We start from the raw sequence: 9,784 nt of genomic DNA, 5'->3' as shown, positions 1-9,784 counted from the left end.
CCCTCCCTCACTCCCTCCCTCCTCCCCCTCAGCCCACTCCCGCACCCCCACCCCTCAACCCTCCTTCTCTGCTCTCCCTCACTCCCTCCCGTCTCCCCCCTCAGCCCATTCCCGCACCCACCCCTCAACCCTCCCCCTCCGCCCTCCCTCAACCCTCCCCCCTCAGCCCTCCCCCCTCCCTCACTCCCTGCCGCCTCCCCCCCTCAGCCCACTCCCTCACCCCCACCCCTCCCCCCTTCGCCCTCCCCCTCCCTCACTCCCCCCTTCGCCCTCCCTCCCTCCCTCACTCCCTCCCGCCTCTCCCCTCAGCCCACTCGCTCACCCCCCCACCCTCCCCCTTCCTGTAACATCCCTCACCCCACTCCCGTAACCCCCTCCCTCAGCAACAACAATAATCAAAACTCAGCAACAATTCAGAAAAGATTCAGAATTCTACAACAAAAATCCAGTTCACAGAAGAAGAAGAAGAAGAAGAAAAAGAAGAAGAAGAAGAAGAACAGTGGCGGATCACAGGCGGCAGGGCGGCGGTGGCAGCGAAGATCCGCGGCGAGGACCCTTCCCCTTCCCCCTCTTCTTCCCGAAACCCCCCTCCCCCCTCTTCTCCCTTCGCGTTCCCTTCCCCCTTTTCCCGAGGAGCAGAGCAGTGAAGATCGGCGGCGACAGCGAAGAGCGGCGGCGCACGGCAACGAAGAGCGGCGGCGGTAATGAAGACCGGTGGCGGCGGTGAGGAGAGAAGAAGAAGAAGAAGAAGAAGAAGAAGAAGAAGAAGAAGGTGGTGGTGGTGCGGTGCAGCAGGGCGGCAAGGCGGCGGGCGGCGGTGCGGTGGTGCGGCGGTCCCCTTTCCTCCCCCCTCCACCCCCGCCCCCTTTTCCTCGCCCCCCTTTCTTTCTCTCCCCACCCCCTTCTCTGATCTTTCCTTTCTTTTTTTTTATTTATTTTATATTTATTTTATTTTATAATTATATTTATTTTATTTTATAATTTTTTTAATGAGGGGTAGTTTGGTAATAAAAAAAATAAAATTGGTAAAAAGGATGATTTTAAAGCGTTTTTGAACGTTGAGGATGATTTTAATAACGAAAAAAGGCCGGTGACGATTTTAATTTTCAGCCCAGACCTTAGGGACGATTTCAGTACTTAACCCCTAAAGTAACAATAGACCTTGTTTTAAACTTATAATTGGATCATTTTCTATTACTTTTTGGATGGTGATTGGTGTTGCATTATTATCTTTACTTTAAGAATTTAGAATTGTATGGAAAGGAAAAACTGCTCTTACATTTATCTGGGATATTAATTTTGATTTCGACATAGTTTATTTATTCAAGCTTTAGCTTTTAGGTTAACTCATATCTAGTTATGATTAAATTAAAAATGTATGATTTTTCTAGTCAGAAGTAGGGGAATACAATTTTAAGTTTCTAGCACAAAATAAAAATAGACAAAAAATAAAATTGAAGCCTTTTTCTTAATTACTGTGTTTTTATTTCTTCTTGTTTGTTCTTAATTTTGGTTACAATTTGATCTAGCTGTAGGTCACAATTTTCAACTCAGCGGGGCTATCTTCACTTTCGACCATATATGAAGAAGGAAAAGAATTCTATAAAAGCTTTCTAACAGCATTCAGTTATTTGTTATCAAAATTGGAAACCTTGGACAATGATTCTTTAGTGTTTTATTTATAATTTATTTATTATTTTATTATAAAATAATTTTTTTGGTTGGACCAATAAAATAATGAACCAATAATTAGAGTATTTTGATGACCGGTCCAATTTTCAGAATCTTGCAGAAGTTTGTCCTATAAACGGCTTTGTTTAAATTTTAATTTTTTTTTCATTCAGGTAGCATTTGTTTTGAGGCATTGAGAGAAAAATTGAGAGACTGAGAGATAGAGTCCCTCATACATGATTCAGCAGCCCCTTCACTCACCACCATCAGCCCTAGCAGCCACCGTCTCCATCGCTGAACTGCTCTCCTCGGCCAGAGGGTGTCGTCGCTGAGAGATAGCGTGCCAAAAGTGTGGTCTCTGCAGTTCGGCCCTCTTCTCACGTCACGAAGGTCTGCTCGGGCCTCGGAGCTCTTCTCCTAGCCGTGGCATCTCTCTCTCTTCAAGCTCTCTCTCCGAGCTCACTGTCTCACTCTCACCGCGAACGTCTCTCCTCGCCGTCACCTCTGTTACACTGCTCGGCAGTCACCTCCTCGCGAACGCCTCTGCTGGTTGGTCGTCTTCTCTTTTCCGGTAAGCACTCCTTCCCTTTTCCGGTAAGCACTCCTCCAGATCTCCACTGCTTCTTCACTCTTCAGTAGTTGATTTTTCTGAAATAATTTTGTTAATTTTGTTGATTATTAGTAGTATCTTGTTTTTGTTTGTCCCAGAATAGTTGGTTGTGCATTCTGGGAACTTTGATTTCTTTTATTTGAAAGGAAGAAACGATGGTTTTTGGGCAAGTAGTTGTTGGACCTCCTGGCTCAGGCAAAACAACTTACTGCAATGGTTGGCTCAGTTCCTCAATCTTATTGGAAGGTTAGCCTGACTCTTTAGGGGGAACAGGAATGAATACATTGCTTCGCTAGTTGGATTAATTTTACGTTTTCTACTAATGTGGGTCTTGTATTAACCTTGTATATTTTCTTTGTGATTGCAGGAAGGTTGCTATTATCAATTTGGATCCTGCTAATGATTCATTACCATAACCTTCTCTATCTTCGATTTTTATTGTCCAAAGTGTTCCATTTTAGTTGTATGATCCAATTGATGTGTTTTCCGTTAATATAAAAATATAGCTATGATGTGCTGTGAACATTGAGGAGCTTGTGAAACTCAGTGATGTAATGGCAGAACATTCTCTTGGTCCAAATGGGGGTAAGCCTAATACTTACATAGCTTTTCATGTTTAATGTGTATTTTTTCTTAAACTGAATTCTATCTGTTTTATGTACTGCAAAGTGTAAACAATTGAATTGTGTGATGGGCTGTTTGAAGTGTAGACACAGGACGAATGTTTTCTAGATTTTTGTCTTTCTGGAAGCATGGATTCCAAGAAATCTAAGTAGTTGCTTAGTGTGCAAGTCAATGGTTCTAATAAAATGTTATGTGGATATGTTGCACTACCTAAATCCTAAGTTTAGGGTTTATATCATACAGTCTCAGGCTGCACATTTTGAAGTTTCTTGTCTTTTACAAGCAGGTCTTGTGTATTGTATGGATTATATGGTTAAAATATCGACTGGTTGGAAGCAAAGTTGGAACCACTTCTAAAAGGTTGGTTTGCTATTATACCATATTGTATAGATCTAAATGCTAAAAAATAAAAATTACTGGCATTATTCTTAGTAGACTACAACCTGCAATTATCTTGCTTTGTAATGGCTTTTATTTACTCATGTGCCACCTTTTTCGGAACTTATTATCAAAATACCATCTTTTTATAGCTATTACCCAAATGCCACCCTTTTACCACAGTGACAATTGATTTGCTATTTTATTTTTAATTATGATTGTTTATAATAATATAGGAAGGGTGGCATCTGAGTAATTAATGTCAAAAGAGTGACATTTTGGTAATAAGTTTCTGAGAATGTGGTAAATTCTGTTATCCATAGTGGACTGATAATAGTATTAACATTTCAGATCACTACCTACCCTTTGATTTTCCTGGCCAAGTGGAACACTTTTTTCTTCACTCAAATGCCAAGAGTGTTATCATGAAACTCATTAAGAAATTGAACCTAACAGTATAGATCTTTTCTTTTCTTTGTGATATCTAATTGTGTGTCAATTTGAGAACTTATTCACATAAATGTCTTGTCAAAAATTGATTTAATTGAGAGCTATGGGAGGCTAGGTACGGAAATTACCTTTAGTATTTGCAGTTTAAATATATATTTGCTGATGCTGGTTATATTTGGCAAATTTCAGCACTAACTTTGTGATTTGACTGTTGCAGCCTTTAATCTTGATTTCTATACAGACATAGAAGACTTGTCATATTTACAATATCATCTTGATCAGGATCATCGCTCTGCTAAATACAGGTGGGATGTGTTCTTGGAGATTCTTTTACCTAATAGCATGTTTTGGATTCTAATATAATTGGTGTTTTGTGACTGTTGTTTAAAACTTTTGAATTTCAGATAAATTCTGACTGAAATTGAGGAATTTTGGAAAAGCCTGATTCAGAGACAGAGAAAGGACTGCAGATGTTGTTGGATTCTGACCTCTATGCACTCAAAGGAGCATTTTTGGAGCTACAGAAGTCCAAATGGCGCGCTCTCAACGGCATTGGAAAACTAACATCCAGGGTTTTCCAGCAATATATAATAGTCCATACTTATCTCTGGACTCAAAGGTCCAAAACTGGCGTTCAATGCCAGCTACCAACCTTATTCCTGGCGTTGGATGCCCAAAAGAGAGCAGTTGGCGTCCAACGCCCAAAAAGGGAAGCAAAGTGGGCGTCCAACGCCTAAAAGGGAGTACCAACTCGTGGAGTCATCCCAAGCTCAGCCCAAACACTCACAAAGTGGGCGCAGGAAGTGGATTTTCGCACTATCAACCTAGTCTATCTTATTTCTGTAATCCTTAGTCATTAGATTAGTATTTAAGGAGGAGATCACCCATGTTTAGGATTGTTACGATGGGTAACCGGAGATTAATGGACTGGACTCGTGGGGTTAGCCCAATCGTCTGAGGATGGAAGCCTCCGAGCAGGTCTGCGTTTGAGGGCCTCCATCCGACTTGTATGCGTGAGAGAATGGGGGGTGGTACCTGATGCGTGAGCATCTTTCATATCTTTTCTTAGTGAATTTGCATTTAATTTGTTAAGTTTTATCAATAATTTATTACCTTTCAGCCACTATGGATGCTACTTTGAGTCTTGTGCAATTTTGTTTGCATTCGGATGAATTTGATAGAGTTTCTGCAGAGAAAGAGAAGAAAACAAGGAGCTGACCAACGAGGAGCGACGTGTGCGCGTGTCTGACATGTACGCGTGATTTGGAGCTATTCATGGCGACGTGTGTGCGTACTTGGCGCGTACGCGTGACACGTGAAAAAGGCCATCGACGCGTACGCGTGACTGACGCGTACGCGTGACATGCGCGACATGCAGAATTCGCAGAAAATGCTGGGGGCGATTTCATGCCGAGTTTTGACCCAGTTTTCGGCCCAGAAACACAGACTAGAGCCAGAGGATAGCAAAGACTCAAGAGAGATTCACACAAGAATGGCTGTGCCCACTTAAAGTTAAGCGTGGACCCTACAATGTAAGTGGTCTCCATCCATCAATTGAAGACATGCTGATCGTTTTAATTAATTCTGATTTAAACTTTAATTTTTATTTTAAAAATAGGAAAATATATTATTTTAGTTTTTGAAGACAGATTTTAAATTAATTAGGATTAGATATAAAAATGGATTCCAACAGCAGGTTCCAACACAACATTATTCCATTCCAATTTACAATCCTTATTTTTTTATGAACCATAAGCAACTAAACCTCCACTGTTAAGGTTAGGAGCTTTGTCTATTTGTATGGATTGATTCTATTGTTTTCTTTATTTTAATTCATGTTTTGATTTATATTTCAAGAATTATTTTCGTTCTTTATATTATGAACTTGGATGGAACGGAAGTATGACTCATGTTCTAATTGAGTTCTTGTAAAATTTGGAAAAGCTCTTTACTTAAACAACAACTTGAAAACAAATTCTCCTAAATTTTAATTATCTGGATTTAATGGGATACGTGACATATAATTCTTTTTTATTTGGGTAATTAGAGTTTTTGTGACACATAAACTAGAGTTAAACTTCACCCCTAATTGGAATTAATTGACTAAGGAATTGGCTGTTGATGAATTTTAGAGGAGATTAGAAAGGTCTAAGGAATTAGGGTCTAGTTATATATAGTTTGCTATGAATTAAATCTTGCATGATTAGAATAAATTAATAAGAAAAGTCAATCCAGAAAATAGATAACTTTGAAATCTTAACTACTTTCTCCATACTTTGAAAATAGTTTGCTCTTTTAATATTTTTTATATTGTTTAATGTCTTTTGAACACCAAAACACTATTTTCTGCTTGTCTAACTAAGTAATTTAATCAACCATTGTTGCTTAGTCCTTCAATACTCGTGGGATCGACCCTTACTCACCTAAGGTATTACTTGGTACGACCCGGTGCATTTGCAGGTTAGTTTGTGGACTCTAAATTTCGCACCAGTACCTGCAAAGACACTATGATGCCTAAGTCAGTAAGGGTGTGAGAAAGTTTAGAGAGTATTGGCACTTAGTGATACCTGAGGGGTGTCAGTGTATTTATAGTGGTGAACCAATAACCACCGTTGAAGTAGTTCTACCTTTTAAGGAGGATAACCGTCCCTTTATCTTAGGAAAATTGGGATATGGCTCCTAGAAGTGGGTTGAGAGATTTTAGGGGCATTTACTTATTTGAATGAGTGTTATCTGTTAGATAATCTTCGTCTCTGACTTCTTTGAACCAGGTCGTTGTTGAGACCGACTTCTTAAGAGAAGGTCGATGTCGAGTGAGACCTAATATTTGGATTGGACCTTTCATTTGGGCCTGGACCTTAGTGTTGGGTCAGGGTATGAACAGTGCCCCTACTCGAGTGCAATTTCTTTGAAGAGTTGGGTTTGAGTATTTTAACTCAGGCTTGTAACCGACCTGTTGAGGAACTGACGTGTTTTTTCAAAACCGACGTGTTTCAAAATTTCTCAACAGTCACGTCTAATCAAACGTTGCGTTCGTTAGGGACTTGCACATTTACACATGGGAAGCAGTTACGTTGGTAACAGCACACCTTTTTAATGACTGCTTCCGCTTTTACCATAATGTCCCTAACATGTTTATAAATACTTTTCCTCTCTTTCTTTATTTCGTTTTTGAAAACTTTCACATTTTGCACTCTCTATTCGAAAGAGACTTCTTCTGTTTGGAGGGACTTCTCCTTTCTCCGAGCCACTGCTGCCTCTACCTCTTTTTCAAGCAAAGGTTACTTCTTCTCTCTTTTCTCTTTTTACAAATACTTTTGTTTGCATGTTTTTTGAGAGGAGCGTTGACTATAGGCTTAGTGACTCTGTTTGTCTGAGAATCTTATATTAGGTCCTTTAGAGACCTTGTTTTTTATTCTTTTTTTTTCTTTTCTTTTTGTAGGATTCGTCACCCTTTTAGGCAAAAAAGATGTCTTCTTTAGAGTCTCTTTTCCATTGGGTGGATGTCACGGTCTTTGGGGAGAAACCCTTCGTATACACTGACTACATCACTGATCTTCGCACTCATCATAGGATTTGTGCTTTTGATGAGGATGAGCCAAAATATGAATTGATTGCCCCGAGTCCGGAAGACCGGATTTGTTTTGGGAGGCTTCTGATGCGGCCCCTCATTTCTTTTTTATGTATGAGAGTCTTTTCACTCGACTGGGAGTTTTTCTACCTTTTTTCTGCTTTTGAGATTTCTGTCCTGCACCACTGCCATGTCGCTCCTACTCAACTCCATCCTAACTCTTGGGGTTTCTTGAAGATTTACCAATTTATCAGTCAGGCCTTAGATTTTCCGACCTCTTTGAGGATTTTTTTTCCTTTTTCATATGACCAAGCCCTTTAGTGGGCAAAACAATAAACAACAGTGCGTGTCTTTCCGAGCTATTCAAGGCTGGAGAGTTTTCAACCTTTTCGATGAGTCTTTCCATGACTTCAAAAATTTTTTTTTCAAAGTTCAAGCTGTAGAGGGTCACAACCCCTTTTTTCTGGATGAAAATTTTGCTCCTCGCTTCCCTTTATACTGGTTGGAGGCTTCTCCTGTGAAGAAGTATGGTTTGGATGATTTAGATGAGGTCGAAAAAGCTGTTGCGGGGTTCCTCCGAGAAGTTTGGGGGAGGGCCTCTTATTTGGATACAAAGAAATTTCTCCAAGGGTCTCCGAATTTTGTTCGGACCCAAATAGTAGATATGATTGTTTCTTGATTTGCTCCGACTTGTTTTAATTATTTCTAACTCTGAAATTCTGATTTCTTTGTAAATTGATTTTTTTTGCCTTTTGCTTTTTCAGAAATGGTGAAGAAAGCTTCTGCTTCCTCTTATCAAAAAGTTCAAGATGCCAAGAAAAGATCTCGAGCGCGGGTGGACGCTGCAAGGGCCACTGGTATTCTTCCTCCTCCTCCTCCTTATAATTTGGGGACTTCCTCCCATCCTATCATAGTATCCTCTTCCTCTACTATCTCTCTTCCTTCTCCTCCCCCACCGTCCCGACCTTCCCCTGAACTCGAGAAGAAGCGAAAGACTTCTGGCTCTTCTTTCGGGGTTACATTCGATGGTCCCCAGTTTGTCTGGAACCATATTTTTTTCCATTCATCAATTAATATGGATGATGCTATGGTCCGGAACCATCTGAATGTTATAGTTCAGGGAAGCGTTCGGGCGGCTGGGATCTGAACGAAACTCTTGGATATTTTTGAACATACTCCCCTTAGTTCTTTGGGTTCTACCCAAAATGTTGAGGAGCTTGAGGTGAGAATTTCTTTATATCAGGAGGGAGAGAAGAGGTTAAAGGAGGAGGTTACCAAGTTAAAGGAGGAGAAGGATCGGGCTTGAGAGAGGGAGAAGAAGCTAATGGGCCAGTGTGCCATGGCAGAGGGCCTCAAGGAGAAGGCAGAGCAAAACTACATTAGGCTCTTTGGGGAGAATTTGGATTTGAAGAAGGAGCTTTCTAGGCGCCGGGATGCTTTCCAGGACTTGGAGGATTCGATTGCTGAGGGTGCAGAGGAGGCATAGAGGATTTTTAAGGAACAAGTCGTAGTTATTGCTCCTGATTTGGATCTTTCTCCCTTAAATCCTGATAAGATTGTAGTGAATGGTGCAATTGTCTCCCCTCTCCAACCTGCAACTGACTTTGAGTTGAAGACGCGAGAACAAAGGATAATAGAGTCTCCTCTTCGAGGGAACGTGTCGAGTTCCTCGAAGGTTCCTTCTGAAGACCCCGATCAACCTGCTCCGCCCCCTTCTGATGCTACTCCGACTTCTCTCCCTGGTCCTGGTGGTGGTGGCCCTTCTCCTGGTGGTGGTGATCTTCCTCTTAACTGACTGTGGCTATAAGGGGGTCCGGCCTCTGGGCCCCTTATTTTTTAAACAATATTTATATTTTGTTTCTTTTGTGGTGGTAGCTGTTACTTGACATTTCTTGGCCTTTTATGGCCTAAACAAAATATTTAAAAATACCCTTTTTCGGATAAGGGTTTAGGATACCTTTTGTTGTGCGCATGCTTTCGGTTTAGGTTATTTTTGCGAAAAAACCCTTTTTGATCTTCTTGAAAATCTTCTATCTTGGCTTGGCTATCTTTTTGTTCTAAGTTATTTTGAACTTATAGAAACTTGGGACAACCTGTGCCTTTGATAGATTTTCTTCTTCTCTTTTCATATTCCTTGTACTCAATTTTTTGATTTATTGAGTTTCTGTAACTTAAGCTATTTTTGTGATGCATTTCTTTTCTTCTCGATTTTTCCCGACTTGTAGGTCGAGTAATTTCCGAGTTTATCATGATCTATTTTTATAACCTCTTTACACCGACTTGTACTTCGTCGTTTTATCCTGACGACCATCTAGGTCGGTTCATGGAATTTTCACGCTTTGTCACGTTTAAGTCGGCGCATTTCGTAGAAAGAGTAAAAAGTGAAAAGGAATTTATAAAGAGATATTGAAAAAAGATCTTTATTTATTTGCAAAGGTACTTTGTTGTTACTAAGGGTTTTTGATAATTTGCAGGCCCTT

The 9,784-nt window shown here is 40.5% G+C and overlaps 1 long non-coding RNA gene across 4 annotated transcripts; it reads left to right on the top strand.

Annotated features, from left to right (window-relative positions):
* The first annotated feature begins 1,633 nt into the window (after positions 1 to 1,633).
* Positions 1,634 to 4,856, top strand: LOC112754631 (uncharacterized). Of its 4 annotated transcripts, none has more exons than XR_003178642.3 (6): positions 1,634 to 2,242; positions 2,380 to 2,527; positions 2,649 to 2,866; positions 3,192 to 3,265; positions 3,951 to 4,038; positions 4,138 to 4,856. It is a non-coding gene; the product is annotated as an uncharacterized lncRNA (long non-coding RNA). The 4 variants fall into 4 exon arrangements; XR_003178645.3 differs by having other exon boundaries at positions 1,637 to 2,265; positions 2,385 to 2,527; XR_003178644.3 differs by having other exon boundaries at positions 1,829 to 2,265.
* Positions 4,857 to 9,784: the final 4,928 nt, after the last annotated feature.

This window comes from Arachis hypogaea, chromosome 16 (genome assembly GCF_003086295.3).
Source record: "Arachis hypogaea cultivar Tifrunner chromosome 16, arahy.Tifrunner.gnm2.J5K5, whole genome shotgun sequence".
Lineage (NCBI taxonomy): Eukaryota > Viridiplantae > Streptophyta > Magnoliopsida > Fabales > Fabaceae > Arachis > Arachis hypogaea.
Note: the sequence above shows the minus strand (reverse complement) of the source record. Positions and strands in the feature narration are given on the sequence as shown.